We start from the raw sequence: 19,703 nt of genomic DNA, 5'->3' as shown, positions 1-19,703 counted from the left end.
CTGTATCGCGTGGCTTACATCGCCTGCATAAAATGTGAGCTAGAATATGCGGCGATTGTTTGGGATCGCCAGAAATAAAAGACCTTGTGCAGCTGGCGCGTGTTAACCGCAAGGCAGCAAGATGTGCATTGGGAGAATATAGAGGGAACATTCACCATGCTCTTTGAGGAAAGCGAATATATTACAAGAAATTGAAGCCTGAGGGAAAATTTGTCGTCCGGTCTTCCTTTAACAAATAATAACTGCTTGGCCGGAAAAAGTTATTCAACCTGCCCAAATGTGTCCATTCCCTCACGATTCGAAGGGCTCATCACAGTCCTGAATGTACACTTGCCACTTTATTTTCGAAGACAAATACCTTTAAATTTAGTTTTTTGTCGGAAAGAAATTGAAGATTGGAACTCACTTCCTGAATCTCTTGTTTCGTAAAGCAATATTGCTACATAATTGAACATTTCTCGCTTTTTACAACTGTTAGTAGCTTGAAATTTCTTCTAAAAATATTGTTCACCTTGGGTTTGTATTTTGTAGGTAAATTTCGTACTTCTGAAACTTGCTTTACTATGTGCCATTGTAGGCCCCACTGCTTAGACACAATGAATGGATGGATGGATGAAATAAACTTTATTTAAGGGCTGCAGATCGTGACTCATCACGAAGCGGGCCGCTCTCACGTAGGGACCGACAGGCCAAGCCTCTCGGCCGCATCGCGGGCCTGCTGGACAGCCCAAAAATGAATGTCTCGCAGTAGGTTGAAATGAAATGAAAAAAAAATCTTCCGACAAAACTGTCATTGATTGTTTCGGAAATTTGCAAGACAGTTTAATTAATCTTACCGCAGCGTTAGCTACTAACTAATAAGGTTTAGGGATCGAGGTGCCTACCCAGAGGAAGCATTTATGCCTACTAAATTTAAAAAGACACGAATATCTCACACGAATTCATTCTCCAGACTATTACCAGCCTCGGGCTTGGAAAGAGGGTGTTCGATTTCGTCCGATCATTCCTTAGCCAGAGAACTGCCAAGCTCAAGATCGAAGGATACCTCTCGCAAGAAATCACCCTCGGTTCACGCGGAACGCCTCAGGGCTCAGTCATCTCGCCAACATTATTCAACATCGCGATGATCGGGCTTTTCAAGGAGCTTGCCAAGATTCAAGGAATCAACCATACCATCTACGCAGATGATATCACCATCTGATGTGCTGGCGGGAGTGACAGCCAAGTTGAGGACGCCATGCTGAGCGCCATCGATGCGACCGAGTGCTTCCTCCGCCCTACTGTGCTCAGATGTTCTCCAACCAAGTCTGAGCTACTTCTCTACAAGAAAAGACCCAGAGGTGGTGGCCATCGTGATTGGAAACCGGCGTCCGTAAGCGAAACACGGCTTTTCACTGGTGACGGGTCCCCGATGCCCAGAGTGGACTCGCTCCGAATATTGGGGATGTGTATCGAGTCTAACGGTGCGAATGGTACCATACTCAGAAGTATCATCGCCAAGACGGAGAGTGCTCTCGGCCTCGTCCGGAGGATCGCCAACAGGCGCCGGGGAATCAAGGAAGACAATCTCATCCGCATTATACATGTTTTTGTGCTCTGCCACCTTTCATACTCGGCAGCCGTGCATAATTGGCATGTTGCAGAGAGGAACAAGTTAAATTCACTCATCAGAAAGGTCTTCAAGCTTGCCCTCGGCTTACCTGTAAGCACTCAGACCGAAAACCTGTTGAAGCTCGGAGTGCACAACACGCTCGAAGAAATAATAGAGGCGCAAGAGCGTTCACAGATGCTCAGGCTATCCGGCACCCCGGCGGGCCGCAAGATACTCGACAAGATGGACCTCTTCCCTGTCGACCAGTGCCCCGACGCCGTGCGGATTCCCAGCGCCATCAGATCTCATCTGCGCATCGCGCCCATTCCCTGCAATGTGCACCCCGCACACAACGTCGGCAGACGTCGGGCCAGGGGTAGAGCTCTACTCGAACATGTCCGTAACAACCACATTGAGGCAAGCTTTGTGGATGCCGCGGCGTATGTCCAACAAGAGGCGTTCGCTGTCTCCATCGTCGACTCTAATTCCAGGATCACTTGCTGCGCTACTGTACGCACTTCGAAGCCATTAGTATCCGAACAGGTTGCAATCGCGCTGGCTGTGCTCGATGGTCGCAGAGAGGCAATATATAGCGATTCTAAGGCGGCCATTAAGGTCTACCAAACCGGGATGGTCTCCCCTCAGGCCCTTCGCATTCTCCAAAGCTTCAAAAGTATCTCTCCGCATTCATTTGGTTTTCCGCTCACTTGGGGTCGACTGAGGGCTCTACCTCTAACCCTAACGAGAGCGCGCACGAGGCCGCGCGACGGACTCACTGACCGTGCCGCCTCCACAGTCCCCCTACCCCACGGGGAACCATTGATGACGTATATAGAGATCACCAAGCATTATTATCTGTCAAGATGGGTATTCCCTCTCCCGAACCCTGCCTTATGGAGGGCGCGGGCGGTGACCCTTCGACTTTTACAAGCTCGTGCGTATCCTAACCTTGCGGTTCTTCACGCTATATACCCTGAAAGGTATCCCAGTGCGGACTGCCCTGCCTGTGGACTAACGGCAACATAGAACCATGTGTTGTGGGAGTGTAAAGCCTTCGGCTCCGCCTTCAGCGAGGATAGGTGGGCTGCGCTTTTATGCAGCCCCGAACTCAACGATCAAACCCTGGCCGTCCAGAGTGCCCACGATCGGGCCGTCAAGCTCGGCTTGGCGGTCCCTACGTGGGACTAGCCGGGTGGCGCGGGGTCTCCCCTGCGTCTTCTCTGGACCTCAATAAAGTTATTTTCCTCACTTACTAAATTCTAAATCACTCGGAGCATTGAACATTCGAAAATAAAAAAGACAGAGAAGGCCAATACGGTAAATATAATGCGGATCCCACGCACTGTGGGAATTGACGTAAGGGACTCTTTCTGTGCTATTTGCTTTGATTGGCGTTAATTGGCCGTCATGTTGAGGGCACATGTTTAATTTCTTCAGCGTTTAGTCCAATACGAGTGTGGTGAGTTGATGGTTAACGTTTTCTTGCGTGCACCACTGCTGTTTGCCTTCCCACCACAAAAAAAGAAGAAAAAAAAAACACAGCGAGGCGTGTTTGCTTGAGGCGTTGTTGGGCGCTATTGTTCATAACCCATGAGAGTGTTCGCATTATCACTGTTTCAAACGGCGCATCCCATCGTGGTAGAAGTGTTAAATTTTAACCAGAACCACAATCGGAGTATGGGGCATGTCGTAGTGGCAGACTACGGATTAGTTAGGACACACTGGAGTTCTTTAATGAGCACTTAAGTCGAAGTATACAGTGCCATCCACAGCTGGGTAGAGCGCGCGAACGGCCGTCTTTGTCTGCAGGGCGGCACCTGGCGGTGGTTGCCGGGTCCTAAATTTAGTGCCCTAGAGCATGCGCAGCCTAATAAACATGCAAACTTGTGAGTGTTTCGTGTAACCAGATGTGATGTTTGTGAGCGCCTTTGTTATCTCGAACAGTCAGTGAGCGCGCTTCATTTGTTGTGAAAGGCCGGCGCGTGCTATCAGGCCATACGTTTCATTCTATTGCACTTGCAGTGCCGCAAGTGCCCTCAGGCCAAGCGCAGATTTTGGTAAACAAAGGCGCTTTTCAGCTTGGCCGCTCATCAAAAGCAGTTATACATGTCTATTAGGCCACACATGCTCCTGGTGACGCTATCTCAAACTCAGCAACTGCCGCTAGCTGTCGTCCTGCAGAGCAAAGCCAGCCACTCGCGTGCTCTACACAGCAGTGGACGGCACTGTACATGAGCGTTTCTATGTTTCACCCCGTCTCAATGTGGTGCCCGTAAATGTCATCTGTAATAGTAGGCCAAAAGCGTTACTGTTTGCCTACTACTACGGTCAGTTGTTGCAAATGATTTATTTGTACAAAACGGGTACGACGTTTCCTCTTTGTGATAGCCGTGAGAGAAGAAAAGCGTAAGGGAAAAGAAACTAGGACAAGGAAACGCAAAATGACACAGTAAGAGAAGTCTTAGGGGATCATCGACGAGAGAGTCAATGATCCCCTTTCTGTGCTGTTGCTCCATTCGTTACCTCCTCCATTGCTGCAAACTTGGGGATTTAAGTGCTCCGGGCCTGCGTGTAGACGTGTTTCGGTGCTGGGTAAATGCTCTGCACTCCCACACGACGTGGAAATCTCCACTCACTTTCAGATGCTCTCAAGCAATGATATGTGGATGGCTTTTGTCCTCAATGACAAGAACTGTTCGCTTTGGAAAAGAGTGCCAGCCACTCAGGTGTCAGAGTCCTGCCCATCCATAGCCGCCTTAGTCCCCTTAAGCAAAATTTGACCCGTTGTTCGTATTCCTGCCGACTGGGATTCAGAGCATTATGGCAATAAGTTTTTCATTGCCGCTTGCATCGGGCCTTTGCTGTTCTACAAACTCTGGGAGCATTTTCTTTCTCTTTTTCTGATATGACCTTTGGTGTACTGTCAGTGTTAGAATTATAGGCTGTGGCCGCGGGATAAGGTCCTTGTGCAGAGGTATCCTTCTTTTTTGCATTCTGTTTCACCGAATAAACCAGCTTTTGCAGCTCTGAATTTAGACCACTAAATACTACGTGTGATCTCGCCTACATTTTGTGTAATGTAGCCTTGACAAGGAGTGACCAAAGAAGATCGGGACACCCGAGTAAGAAGCCGCTCATCTTCAAGCGTGTCGTGCGTCAAAGCGATAATCTGCGCCTCGGCGGCAAGCCGATTCGGAATACCGTGCCTAGCAGCATTTAGCATTTCCTATCAAAAGTTAGCCAAGCGTAGTGAACCCTGGTAGAAGCTAGGCCGATCACCAGCTCCGCAGTTTACTCCTACCTTGCACCACTAGTGCAAGCCGCCCACATTTTTTTGGCATATTGTATGTACCCATTCTTGAACAATACTCTATAACAGATATGTGCGTGTCTGGCACAATCTGTATAGTATCCTTAAATGCATCTACCTACTACAGTACGTAACACACTTCACTGCGCACAAAAATGTCATCATCATTCTTACGTTTACAAATAATACGCATCGCTTTAGTCATTGCTAAAATGCGGTAAACTGATTTGTACGCATCGTAATTAGTGATATATAATTAAATGACCCTGTTCAGAAAACTTGCAAACATATGGATCTGTTGTGAGTCAAAGCTGCTACTAATTTCTGGCTCTACTGGCTGCGGACCTACCAGTGGACCCCAGCACACTACGAACTCCATGGGAATTATCTTGCTGAGACAACAGTAAAAATGGCCTTTTTATGACAGCGTCCTTCTCACCAGGCAAGGATACGCAATCTCTCCAATACTATTTACAGCATGCTTAGAAGAAATATTCAAGCTCTTAGAGTACGAAGGCTTAGGAGTTAGGATCAACGGCGAATATCTCTGCAACCTTTGGTTTGCAGATGCCATTGTCCTATTCAGCAATATTGAGGAGGAATTACAACAATTCATTGAGCACCTTAACCGAGAAAGTGTAAGAGTGGGGTTGAAGGTTGATATGCAGAAGACAAAGAAAATGTTCAATAGCCTGGCAAGGGAACAAGAATTCAGGATCGCCAGTCAGCCTCTAAAGTCTGTAAAGGAGCGCGTTTATCTAGGTCAATTACTCACAGGGGACCCAAATCATGAAAAAAAATTTATAGAAGAATAAAATTGGGCTTGAGTGCATACGGCAGGAATTACCAAATCCTGACTGAGAGATTACCACTGTCGTTGAAAAGAAAAGTGTACAAGCATTGCATTCTACCGGTGCTAACATAAGGGGCAGAAACTTGGAGGTTAACAAAGAAGCTCGAGAACAAGTTAAGGACCGCACAAACGGTAATGGAACGAAAAATGTTAGGCCTAATGTTAAGAGACAGGAAGAGAGCAGTGTGGATCAGAGAGAAAACGGGAATAGCCGATATTATAGTTGACATTAAGAGGGGAAAATGGAGCTGGGCAGGACATGTGCGTAGGATAGATAACCGGTGGACCATTTGAGTTACAGAATGGATATCAAGATAAGGGACGCGTCCTCGAGGACGGCAGAAAACTAGGTGGGGAGATGAAGTTAGGAAATTGACAGGCGCGAGTTGTAATCAGCTAGCGCAAGACAGGAGTAATTGGAGATCACGGAGAGAGGCCTTCGTCCTGCAATGGACATGATTATGGGCGGATGATGTTGATGCTGACTTCTCACCATCACGTTATCAAGGTCAGAGGGCTATTATTTTCTCGCCGAGGCTATGCGGATAGTGACAGCGAGACACTGGGCACAAGAAAATCCTGACAAGCCTAAAAGTACGCTCGATCCCCACAGGCCATTTATGACGCCGTGGGACATACAACGTAGTCATGCAGCCTTCCAGCACAGGTTAAGACTAGTTATTTCTTATTCATTAACGCCAGTTTAAAACCGGCCATTCATTGAATTAATTTTACTTGGCACTTGACTGGACATGTTGTCAACGAAACAAGCTGTCAAGGCTCTCTCAGGATTTGGGTTCACACTGGCCTTGAGTCAAGATTGTGAACAGGCCACCTTGGACATGAACGCGCATAATATGGCATACTATAGTATACTATTCAGCTTCATCATAACTTTTCATGGCCCTTTTTTTTCTTCTCTACCCTCTGAGCAAGGACACAGGTTTTAAGGTTCCTTTCGGAAATTCTTTAGTAAAATCTCCTCTCTCTCCTTCACACTGCATCTTAGCTTCACATTGATTGCATCATTTGGATTGGATCTGTATTATTCATGTAACTACGTGTGGCTTTAAGAACAATAGGCGCAATCTTTCAGCTCAGCTTAGCAGTAGCGGGAAGTTCTTGTACAAAAGAAATGTATGCATTTTCCCGGTAATTAATCTTCGCTACGAAAATGAACTAGAGCCACTTCAAACCTATTTGAATCATTATTTTTTCACTGCCAAGTTGAACAGCAACTAAAGCATGTTCACTGAACCGGAACGAAAACCGGAATAAACAGTGTTCCGGCTCGACACTCTTCCAGAGGCCGACAAGGTTGGGCACAACCTTAAAGGCTAGCAGACGATGCCTTCAACCTTTTAATTTGTCAAAATACTCAACTGTCGACACCATTATTAAGAAGTGCCGGCGTTTTGAGCTGTTGAATAGCCAGTTCATTGTTCAGGCATTTGCCCAGTCGCCCAGCAGCACTCCAATTAACTCTTGCGAATACCACATGGCAAAGAAGCCGCCAGTTTCGTACCATCAGCTTACTCGAATTGTATGCCGAGAACTTGAGGTCGTGGACCCTTGCCGCAACTCAAACCGCTCACTCAACCTCCAAGCGGCTCTTTTCGTCCAAGCCATTGCACGAAGGAATTCACCAACATGGGAACTCTGTGTACCGTGGCTGTCTCGACACAAACTCTGTGGCGTCCGATCTCGTCCTATCAAAAGCAGAGATATTCTGCACAATGTCCTGTTCACCAACATGGGAACTCTGCATGTGTACCGTGGCTGTCTCGACACAAACTCTGTGGCGTCCGATCTCATCCCAACAAAAGCAGAGATATTCTGCACAATGTCCTGAGCCTGCTGCGTGGAGAACCACAGACGATCTACTAATATGATTTGATTGTCACCGTATCAATCACGTCGCTCGTTACTACGCCAACCTTGGTACTCGCCACCCCGAATGTCGTGTGTCCCTTACCCCCGTTTGGGTGGCGACCGCTTCTCAGCTTCATACCAGTGGTCTTTCCCTAACGCCGATGCTCCTGCCAAGGTGAGCAGCCACTCCCTGTCTCCACATGGTCCCCACTCACGCTCGCATCTAGGCCGTCACCCGTCGTCTCGCTCCCCGCAGACTCAGCACCAGTCGTCCCCCGTTATCCCTGCACGCGACTATAAGGAAAACTAAACAAGGCAGCACGTGCTCGGAGGTGACGTCGCATTGATGAGTTCCATCAGAAATCCTTGTCTTACGCTGCCGACGAGCTGAACCCTGTTGGACGTTTATGGCATCACTATTTCTGCGCTCATTGACACTAGGGCGAACATCTTTGTAATAAGCGCTGATCTTCGTCGTCGCCTTCATAAGTCGAGCGGCGAGCTTCATGTGCCTCGAAAAGGAAAAGAAGAAAACCTGCGTTTGTGAGGTTCAAACCCTGCTCAAATCCTGCGCTTAATACAGCTGCAATCCTGCTCAAGTTCGGTTCTTGTGCAGTTCCAACTCAGCGCTAATGCAGCTCCACTAACCTGGAACCCGGGAAAATGCGAAGCAGTGATGCGCCGGTGGTTCCCTTTTGTTATTTTTGTGCTATTCGTGCGTAAGTGAGGAGAAATAGAGCGCTTGTGGGGTAATTGCGCCCTCTCTTGCACTGTGCTGGAACAAAACTTGCGTTGGGGAAGGGATTTTCACGAGTTTCTGCTAATTCCCACATATCCCTAGCTCATACCTGCATCGAATATGCCGATATAATTTCTTTATCGTTAATCCTGACGTAACTTCAAAGCATGCCACGTTATTGATGTCACAACCTATCAGTCATGTTAGTCATACATCCGTACCCGTCCATGCCAATTTTGGTAAATATCAAGTGAACGAGACGAGAATTTTCGGCATATCTTGTTTTTGTACGTGACCACGAGACATGACATGACCTTAACGCCGACATCCCGGGCGCCTAAAGTACTTCGTACTTAAAATTGTCATCTACCCGAATGTAAAACGAAACTACAGAGGAAACCAATACGGGTTTGTCAGAAAAGTACGCTTCACAGTTGAGGAAAAATTTCTCAAGAGTTGTTCCTCAACTGCGAAGCGTGCTTTTCTTAGAAACCCGTATGTCTTTCCTTTGCAGCTTCCGGCTACATTCGGGTGGATAACAATTTTTCCTTTCATCTTACCTCCTCAACCTTGCGGGATTCCGCAGAACTCATTTGTCCTATTCATGAGTCTTCATAAGGCCTTCATAAGCCGAAGGACGTCATGAGTCCAAGTATGGTCCTTTTGACACGCACTGCAACACGTGCTGTTGTCAGCCTCACTTTCAGGAAGCTCTTGTGATACTCAAGAATAAAGAAAAGCTAATAAGAAAAATAATTGAGGCGGAGGTGATAGACAGACTGGGCACACGATGTATCAGCTCACCACCAGCAGGATTATTTCTAAAATAACTTGCGTCACTTCGTATCGATGTTAAACAGCTTTGTGATCATTCGCACTCACTGTCATTCATGCATGTACGAGGTGCAATACAAAAAAAAACGAGAGTGGTCCAATAAATCCTTGTATGTACAGAATCAGTTCTCCGTGACATTACCACCTTCGAAGTAGTCCCTTCAGCACTCACACACTTCTGCATTCGGTCCTTCCTTTTTAAGTTTTTATTTATTTTTACTTATGTTTTCTCTGTCTCCTGCGCATCCCTTTAGCCCTCCCCTGGAACAGGGCAGCCAACCGGAGTTAACCTCTGGTTAACCGCCCTGTCTTTCCTTTACCTTTTTTCTCTTTCTCTCTCTCTGCATTCGCTGCTGCCATTGCTGGTAACTGTTCAGGAACGAGGTTTTTTGGAAGGCCCTTCAGGAGATTCTCCGTTTTTGCCTCAACCTCTTTAACTGAGGTAAATGGGTTCCCTTTAATCAAGATTTAACTTTAGGAAATAAAAAAAAATGTTGCATGTAGCCACATCAGGGGAATAAGGAAGATGCCCCATCACAGTAATGTTTTTGCTGGTCAAAAACTGCTTGACAGATAGGGCCGTGTGAGCGGGTGCATTGTCCTAGTGCAACAGCCATCCATCTGGTGCAAAAGGCCACAACTGTGGCCTTTTCCCCCATTTTTTTCACGAAGTCGTTTTAGTACTTCAATGAAGTAGTGTTGATTAACAGTCTGACCACTGGGGGCCCACTTAATCCATTAGGTCGAAGAAGACAATTACCATGGCCTTGAATTTTGATTTTGACATGCGTGCTTTTTTTGGCTCTTGGGGATGCTGGTGACTTCCACTGCATTGACTGGCGCTTACTCTCTAGGTCATATGTAAAAATCCATGTCTCATCACATGTTACAACAGATTCCAACAAATTTGTCCCGTTTGCAAAGCGTTCTAACATGTCTACACACACGTCTTTGTGGCGCAGTGCTGTCACCGACACTTTTCAATGTGGCCATGATGAAACTCCCAGCCCAACTCGAGAAAATACCGGGGATCAGACATGCCTTGTATGCAGACGACATCACGATATGGATGGTCGGAGGGTCCATAGGAGAACAACAAGAGGCATTACAGGAGGCAGTAGACGTCGTAGCAAGCTATGCGGAGACATGCAGACTGCAATGCGCGCCGAAGTCGGAGCTCCTCATAATCGAGAAGCGCTCACGAGGACGATCAACAGCCCCGGCACCAACCATCCACCTGCGAATAGCTCCTGGAGAGATTACCAAGGTAGACAGACTTCGGATCCTCGGCTTACACTTACAAAAGGACGGGGGCGGAGGATACGCCATACAGAAGCTACAACACACGACCACGTAGATCTTGCGCATGATTCAACGAATTACTAGCAGGAAGAGGGGACTCAAGGAACGGGACCTTATCCGATTAGTGCAGGCTCTGATTGTGAGCCGCATTGCGTACTCGGCACCATATTTAAATTTAAGGAACGCGGAAGTGGAGGTACTCGACCGGCTGATACGCAAGGCGTATAAGCAAGCGCTCGGACTCCCACCCGGGACGGCTACCTTTCGCCTGGAGGAGACAGGGGTGTACAACAACGCACGGGAAATCATAGAGGCCGACCTGGTAAGCCAGAAGGAAAGACTACTACGCACAATAGCGGGACGCTGCGTCTTGGAACGTCTTGGATATTCCGTACGGAAGACCAGCGCACTGACCAAAATCCCAACACGAATAGAAGAAACTATGCACGTCTCACCGATTCCCAGGAACATGCACCCAAACTTCCACATCGGACGGAGACAAGCCCGAGCGCAGGCACTCGCGAGAAAGTATGGAAACCACTCCAATGTCTTGTACGTAGACGCGGCCAGCACCGCAAGAAGCACCGCATTCGTCACCAGCGTAGTCGACAATCATGGGACCGAAATAAATGCATCGTCAGTTTCCCGAGTGAGCGCTGCGGAGGCAGAGGAACTAGCGATAGCGTTAGCCATCATGACGAGACCGCAGTGGGATTGCGTTATAGTTCTGACGGACTCCCAGACGGCATGCAGCAATTACTCCAGTGCCAAAATTTCCAGGGCTGCACATCACATTCTGAATGGAGCGCACCAGCTGCCACTATACATACAAATCGTGTGGACTCCGGGGCATGAGTCCTTACGCGGCAATCAGCAGGCACATGCCTACGCCCAAGCACATGCACACCGGGAGCCACGAGATGACCGCGTCGAGCAGTTCCAACCAGAGCCCATAGCATTAACCTACACTCACATCCTACAACACTATCGCCTTTCACGAAGAACACTACCCCCACCTCATAATTATCTGACGCGAGAGGAGGCCGTAATATGGCGAAAACTCCAAACAAACACATATCCACATTTGAGTCTTTACCACGCCATACACCCTGCGCTGTATTCCTATAAATGTCCACACTGTGATCAATGTGCAACACTTTACCACATGGTATGGGCTTGCGCAAACACATCACAGCTAACACCCATAACACACCCCACCACACGGCAATGGGAGGCAGCGCTGTCCAGCTCCGGCTCGACGGACCAGCTCAACTTGGTCAACCAAGCGAGAAGGGCAGCTGAGGCCGCTGGACTCCTGGACTGAGGGGACCACCCACTGCAGAGCGGAGGAGCTATCTACGCTCGCGTGCTCTTTTTATTAAAGTTTATTCTCTCTCTCTCTTTGCGGCGCTGTTTTTGGTCATCGGACAGAACTTTTGGAACAACCTTCGCACAAATCTTCATGTGTAATTCGTCCGTTAAAATGCGTCGAACAGCTTCGCAATCCAAGGTAACCAATTCCGCCACCGCACGAACACATAATCTTCGGTCACCACAGATCCCATCATGAACTTTGGGAATGTTTTGGTCTGTAATCGCTGACCGTGGGAGCCCAGCATGTTCATCATCTTGCACACTGTCCCTTCCCACTGAAAACCGGTTATGCCATTCAAACACACTTGCACAAGACAAAGTTTCATCTCCATAAGCCTCGGTTAACATTTGAAATGTTTCCTTGGCTTCACAAGAAACATCAAGTTTCACAAGAAACTTGATGTTGATTCGCTGTTCGGTTTTAACATCAGGTATTTTTCCGGCAGAATGCAGTTGTACGTGTTCATTCAATGACGCAGCGTTCCCAACTGGCGTGATCGGTTCCGTAGAAACTGGCCGCATGAATAGAGGAGGTGTGTGGGATGACGTCAGCAATATGGTCGTCGCCAACTCCACTTTTTGTTCAATCTACACACTTAGTCTCGTTTCTTTTGTGTCACACCTCGTATATAGGTATATACCGCTTCAAATAAACATTTGTTGAAAGTAAGCACTCGTGTTGCCCTGCCTTCTCTGCCCCTGTATAAAGTTTGCGCCATTGCTGCTACGTTATGTACCAATGAGCCCAAGCTACTCTTGTTACTCTATGACGACCACGGCGTATCCATAAATGCATGATGAGAATTGGTTAACGAATGTACCTGTAGAATTACAACAACGCAATCGCGACGGCACTATCACAACGAAGGCATGGCAACAATGAGGGGCTGACAGTTCAATCACTACGACAATATGACAGCGATGGAACGACCAGGAGGGCATGCTGGTGACTCTGTGACGATGACGCAATGACGAGAATGGCAAGACGACGACAAACTCTTGACGATAAAATGAAGATACAAGTATGATGACGACGTCTCAAACGTAGCAGCATGATCACGACGATATAACGCGTAAAGACACCGGCATAGTGAAAACGGTGAAATGAATAAAATGACATGAAATGAGGCGGTGAATTGATGACGACGGGGTGACAATGACAGCATGACAACGAAGGCGTGTTGGTGTAGGAACGCACGTCCGAGCTTACGTGCATCACCTGCCATCGCTGGTCGCTTCGATTTGCATTATATCCCGTGTTTCTTTGCACTGTCTTCGGTACCGGCCAATTGTCCCAGACTGTAGTCAGTGAACAGAAGCAATGCCAACTGCACGGCGACAGCGGCGGGATTTCATTACTGACCCACGCAGTCTACAACAGCTATTCAGCAAAATAGCACTAAGCCGCAGCAGCTGCGAAGTTGAAGAAAGGTAAAGAAAAGATTGTCTATAAAAATTTACTGGTAGAAGTTGAAATATACAAGAAATGCTACATCAAGCCGCGCCTGTGGTTGTTAGTTATGCGTAGGTTTCCCTAATGTTGTGTTGTCACTTATGAAATGAAATTTTGCAGGTTTACCGAAAAAATTCTTAAACTGGTAAATCCCTAACCTGACGTAAACGTTCTTGATGGCATCGTTACATGACATTACTAAGATTTTTCTTGCTTCAAAGTTATAAAACGTGAACAACAGAGTGCCGCTCGCTGCTTACGCAGACACACATTTTATTGTAGTGTACTTAACCTGCCGGGTCGCGTCGCGTAGAGGTAATCCCTTTTCTTGCATTGAAAAGGAAGAACGCATTTGCCTCGTTTGTCTCGGTATAAACCATGACGACAGACACACTCGTATTCGCAGTCGCTGACGCACCCTCTTGACGTGACCCACAGGTCCGAGCATTTCTTCTCGCCGCAAACTCCGCTCGTGCATCTCTTTAATTTCTCCAACCTTGTGCAATCTGAAAAGTTAATCATGGTTACTGTATTCGGGAAGACACACTGACACTTCAGTGTATTGTTTCTCAACCCCCACGTGATAATATAACACGTTATTCTTTACAGAGTACTTAAGAATGCATGCAAAAAGCGCGTAACAAATACCACGTCCAGCAGTATAAAAAATATTTTCCTGATGTGCGGTTATGTGGTTCCCCGCACACATGGGGACGAACGTTCTCGAGGGCTTCCCAAACCTCAACGAGGTGGCCACGACCGTGCGCGAGAACTCACGCGCCTCGACGGTCTGGAGGCTCCGGAGGGGCAGGAAGGGACTCAGCAGAACGATCCACTTCTAACATTTAATGAAATTACTAAACATTACCAACTTGGCAGGAGAGCTTTTCCTCTTCCTCACCCGAAGCTCAGCAGAGGTCAGTCAGCTACTCTTAGAATATTGCAGACGGGATCTTTCCCGTCGCGGGGCTTCCTTAGTAGGATATACTCAGACGTGGACCCTGGTTGTCCCGACTGTAATGAACCCTTTGGCTCTATGGCTCACATGCTCTGGCGATGTCCCGCGTTACCTAACGACCTACTCTCCAGCGAAGCCGAATGGGAGGAGGCCATCAGAAGCACGGTACTCCGAAAGCAAGTCCAGGCTATCCAGAGGGCCCAGGAAAGGGCGGAGCGTCACGGCGTTCTGTCCTCTTCGTGGGCGCGGCCAGCGGTTACAACGGCCTCGCGTTAGGGGGTCCTGACAGTATAGCTCCTAAGGATCAAATAAAGTTCGTTGTCTGTCTGTTTTTCCTGATGTGTGGTACTTGTTTTGCCGTCGCTATTCGAAGTTTGTTCTCAGAAGGCAGTCTGAGGCAGCATTCGCTGCTAAATATGCATTGGCTTGATGAAGTTGATGTAATTTTCTTGTAGTCATATTATCCAGTTTCCTAAAGGTATCACGCGTTTCTTCAATGAGACATCTGGAAAATGTTATTTAATGACGGTATCACAGCAACACAGATCATGTATCACGTATTTACGGTGGCTGAGAAATGTTTCACCACTGCATTTACGCAGGTCAAAAACAATCGTGTTTTTTTTTTTTTTGGTCTTTATAAACAAAAACTGACTGCTGACACTTCGTAACCAACAGTTGCGAGCAGTTGGATCTTGAAACATGGACTACGATAAGCAGAAAAAGCGACCACCAGAAAGTCAGGAAAGTGCGGGAGGGAACAAAAAAGGTCACAGTTTCGCCCTAAGGGCGAAGCAATGAATGCGATAGCAACACAGCAATGTCATACGAAGTAAGGTGAGCGGCTTTGGTAGCAATATGAATTGTAGGAAACATGAGCTGATTAAGTAAGGAGGTGTGTTGCGGCGTAAGTAGACCGACATGACGAGAGACTCAATGACCACGAGAAGGCGCGTGTGAAACGGTGGTGTTGATGAGAAGCGCTTCCCGTGGGCAGCGCGTGCGAAGGGACACATCTGTAGCGCTGCACTGCCGATCCGGGCAGCATTGCATGTGTAGCGTGCGTTGGAAAATGTGGCCCGACTATTACTAACTGAATGAACAAGCGTGGTGTGAGCGCGCACAAACAAACATGAATAGATCACACTGAATGACTACAGACAACGACCGTCAAAACTCTGGCAGCAAGCGGATACGCCGCAGCGGCGAACTTACGTGCGGTCTATCGCTTCAACGGAAACAGAGCGCATAAAGGTCAGAGCCGTGTGGAGATAAGAGACGGTGCGAGCGAGCGACGATCGCGGTTGTTGGCAGCGTAGAAGTGCGCCCCCCCCCCCCCCCTCCCCGCTCCCTCCGGCGCTGGCTTACCGCTTCCTTGCTTGCGCGTGGGAGATTGAGTGCGTTCGCTCTCCGTGATAGCGCGCGTCCCCGCACGCTTCCGCTGGGGCATACGGCGCGCGGCGAAGATTTTATCTATACGGAACCTCACGGCGACGGCGACGGCGACGCCGACGGCAGAAATCCGGTTGAAGTGTCCATATAATTGCTATCGCAATAAAAGGTTATGCAGGGAAACAGTTAAACTTCTAAAGTGCATGGTAACTAGCGGTTTCTCCCCATGTTGCCGTTTTCCTAACTATTAGAAGCAATTTCCCACAGCTCAAAAGATTGTCAACGTAGTAATTTAGTACAATTGTGAGCTGGAAATTTATCGCTATTTTTTCCTGCGTACCCTTCACAAACTCGATAGCAGAAATTGTTTAGAGCAACGCATTTCTATTTCCATTGGTATAAAGTCAAACATCCGAGACATGGACAGAGGAGCAAGACGGGGAAAACGAATGCCATCTCGTTAGCTTTGTATGTATGTTTGCCACGTCTGCCTGTCTGAATTGAATCGAAGTGAACCTTTATGCTACTTTACGTCATAAATCCCCCACAAACTCGGTTATATTTTTCCGTACTTAACATTTTGGTTCCAACAGCCAAAGCAAGACAACGGATCACAGGAGGCACGACAATGAACAAAGGTAAAATGCCAGCTGCCGCTACAGAGCGTCGGCAACAGCCAGCCATCAGTGACCTCATCACTCCCTTAAAAAAATTCTATTGCGCTTATGCCTACTACTAGTCACTAAATAGTTTAAATTATTCATAAGGTAAAAAAAATCATGTTTCACCTGGGCATGATAGTATACTAGCAGTACCTTTGAAGCATGTATCTTCTTGAATATGTGACGTCTTGTGTTAAATCGCAAATCGTATGTTAGAAAGCGGAGTATACCCAAATCAGCTGAAGATAGCGCGAGTATGTCCAGTTTATAAAAGTGGGGGAAAGAATGACATATTTAATTATAGACCAATTTCTGTTCTACCCGTTTTATCAAAAGTCTTTGAAGGTGTCATTAATACTCGTCTCGAAAATTTTTTCAATAAGTACAATGTTATTACTTCCTCGCACTATGGATTCCTGAAAAGAAATCAACTGAGCAAGCACTGCTAACAGTAAAAGACAACATTATTAAGAACATCAAAGTGAAACGGTACACTCTTGACCTTTTCTTAGATTTTCGAATGGCATTCGATGGCGTTCATCACAACACCCTGCTACGCAAGCTTAACAGTTATGGCATACGTGGTATTGCATCTGACTTGCTAAAGAGCTATTTAAATAACAGATTGCAGAATGTTCAGGATTGCTAACATATCCGAATCGCCTAATCTGGTCATGTACGCTGACGATACGAATATATTTTTTTCATCCCACTCCTTGTACCAAATGGAGGCTACGGCAAGTGCATATTTAAGAAAGCTACATAACTAGTTATTGACCAATAGGCTAAGCCTTAATTTATCAAAGACAAACTACATTATTTTTCGTCCTATCAATACACTAAAAAGTATCACTCTCAAAATTGTCTACGAGCATACTGAAATAAAGCGAGTTTCAAACCAGAAATTTCTTGGTGTTTGGTTCAATGAGAATCTTTCTTGGAAATTTCACACCAACAAATTAATGTCCGATCTAAGTAAAACAGTTGGTTATTTGCATAATACATCTCATTTGTTGCCCCCCTGGTTAAAGATATCCATGTATTTACGCACTCCTGTACTCAAGGTTATTATACTGTATTCTTGTTTGGGGAACTACGACGTCCAGCAATTACCCTAAACTAATTTCAATTCAGAAACGCGCTTTGCGTGCTATTGAGTGGTTTCATGGCAGACCTTCAGATTTACCTACCTCACCACTATTTCAGAAACATGGCATCCTTAATATAAAGGAAGTATATAATTTCTGTCTACTTAGGTACATCCATCGTCATCAATTGTTCTTTTCTGGTCAGATAATTCCAGCAGCCGATATGCTTTCCGGACGAAACGTAAACTTGTTCCAATCACACGCACCAATTACGGCAAGCAAACACTAAGCTACCAAATTCCTACAGTAATAAATCGATGTCCCTTTGAAACTGAATAACTGAATATTACCTTCCACACAAACGTTTTAAACCTATAATTAAATAACGCCTATTGGAACAAACGGAATGAGATATTTATTTTGTCAATCGACTTTACATTCATTTTTACCTTTGAAATGTTTTTCTCTTACACACTTGTTGCCAGCTTTGTGATATTGTTTCTGTGTTTTAGGACTGTCATTCTTACGTTTGTAAAAAATTATTTATCTTTATACCGCTCACACGATAAGTTGTGTATGCGATTTAGTTATTCTTTTCTTGTTCAAATTTCATGCATGTTCTTACTGCGTAATGCGTTTTGCAAGGCTTGAGAAATTCATTGGTAATTTGTTGTGAAGTGCTTGTGCACAATGCCAGCTGTTTCACGGGTGACCAGGACCTTGTCAGGCTCTTGCCTTTTGTCTTGGCGCCCTCTTTTCGTTGAAAAGAAAATAAAATTTCACTTTCACTTTCACCTCATTTCCGCCCCACGCCAGAAATTGTCGATGCTGCCCACGGGCTGAACTCTTGCGAGCGCGGTGCAAGCTTGGTGAACTCAGAATCCCGCAGAGGTGCAACAGCTCAACAACTTCACACGTGTATGTTAACTGAATTAGCGACCACAACCCGCTCGTACAAGTCCACCTTGAGGAGTGTCAACTTACTGAGCGTTTCGATAGTGAAACTTGCTTCGAAGCCTTCATAAATAAAGCCGGTAGTACATTATAATTTTTCTCACTTTCTAGAAAAGCATTCATGAATAGACATAGATAAATACTACGCCGTAGGCCAATCAATCCATTGCAAAATTCTGGCAGGTGATGTCACAAACCACCTTCAGGACTGAATATGCGTTTAGTTTTCAACAGTTGAACAGATCTACTGGTTCAGAAAATAAGACTGTCTTTTATTCTTGGTGCTAGATGTTACGCGCCACCTTCTTATTAATATTGTCATTAGGTTTGCAAAGATTAAACAATCACAGAGAGCAGAAAGATAGCTAACTGACAACTGTCATGAGGATCGGCACAACGCCTGCCGGCTCTCGAAGAGAAAAGGTACATACAAATAGAATTGTGAATTAAGAACATGAGGAGGCGGCTCCCACCTTTATGATGTGCTCTCAGAAATCTCACAAATGTATTTTTCTGGAACTTCTATTATTTTGGAACTCTTTACTTATGTCCGATGAAACTGCTTCTTACGTCCTAGTACGATGATTAGGTTCATCCTCGGTATATATAGGCTGGTAGTTCTTAATAAAATTTACAGGTTCTCTAGGCGACGTGGCTATCGTAATAATTCTTACGTAAAACTTTAAACCCACACATAACCGTTACGTGTGAGCATATCACGCGGTTATCTTGACGATATGTCTACGTACGTGGCTTTTGCTGCAAATCCGGTTTGATGGCTTGCGAATGTCGACCATGCGCTCGATCATTATGTGCTTGGTACTGCTGTCGCCTTCCAAGCTGCCCACGTACTCTCAAAGGCTGAAGGATAACATAAACAGCGAGAAACACGATGATATTAGGAGTCGCCAGTGTCGCCATCTTACAATGGCCTAGGCAGTATCCAGTCTCCACAAGCTCTAACACAATCGCGTTTTTATTGAGTAGTAGCACAATGAAACATTGGGCTACAGAATTTTCTTTCGTGTGCTCATGCGTGCATTTCACAAATGATGACATAGATTCTCTCGAATGCAGCGAAATTCGCAATTGCAACTGGTTCTGCCACGCCTGTCTTATACAACAAGTGTCATAAATAAGTCCAAAAGTAATATCAAATGCATTCATATAGTGCTTGTTGTTTGTACATAAAGGGAAGAACTGAAGACGGGCCAGCAACCTTAGATTTAATTTTATTCGTATGTTATCCCACCAGGGAAACCAAGCAAATAAAAAAACGCTTGCAAATGGACAATGTAAGTATAGCAGATACAATGTAAGT

General features: G+C 46.2%; 1 long non-coding RNA gene across 1 annotated transcript; it reads right to left on the bottom strand.

Moving 5' to 3' along the window:
- Positions 1 to 13,584: 13,584 nt before the first annotated feature.
- Positions 13,585 to 19,314, bottom strand: LOC125945492 (uncharacterized). The gene is made up of 2 exons (XR_007466928.1): positions 19,132 to 19,314; positions 13,585 to 13,834 (listed from the first exon to the last, which is right to left on the bottom strand). It is a non-coding gene; the product is annotated as an uncharacterized LOC125945492 (long non-coding RNA).
- Positions 19,315 to 19,703: the final 389 nt, after the last annotated feature.

Source organism: Dermacentor silvarum, chromosome 5 (assembly GCF_013339745.2).
Source record: "Dermacentor silvarum isolate Dsil-2018 chromosome 5, BIME_Dsil_1.4, whole genome shotgun sequence".
Taxonomy (NCBI): Eukaryota; Metazoa; Arthropoda; class Arachnida; order Ixodida; family Ixodidae; genus Dermacentor; species Dermacentor silvarum.
Note: the sequence above shows the minus strand (reverse complement) of the source record. Positions and strands in the feature narration are given on the sequence as shown.